Below are 428 nucleotides of genomic sequence, written 5' to 3'. Positions count from 1 at the left end.
GTCAATCATGTGTATTTCCCACACTGACCATCTGCAGTGCTGTGCTGATATCTGTATAGAAAATAGAAATCAAATGAAATAATTGTATTTCTATGGTATAGACACTTATGTAGATACCAATATACTTTGAAAATGCTGCCGCGGTTACATATAGTTCTCACTTATTTGTTTTAATTTCTTTTTTTTGAACTGCAACTACACTGCACTTTACGCTACTATACTATAACATATACTATACAATACGCTACTATACTATAACATAGTGTGCTATACAAAACTATACTCTACTATACCATATACATATTATACTAAATTACACAAATGTGCCTCGCTGTCTTATTTCTGAGACCCGTGAGTGTCGGCCAGTTTCACTTTGACATTCAAATGAAATATGGTTGACATTGAATGGTTGACATTCAAATGAAATA

This window comes from Etheostoma spectabile, unplaced genomic scaffold, assembly GCF_008692095.1.
Source record: "Etheostoma spectabile isolate EspeVRDwgs_2016 unplaced genomic scaffold, UIUC_Espe_1.0 scaffold270, whole genome shotgun sequence".
Classification (NCBI taxonomy): Eukaryota; Metazoa; Chordata; class Actinopteri; order Perciformes; family Percidae; genus Etheostoma; species Etheostoma spectabile.
The sequence above is the reverse complement of the archived record's forward strand: the minus strand, read 5'-3'. Positions refer to the sequence as shown.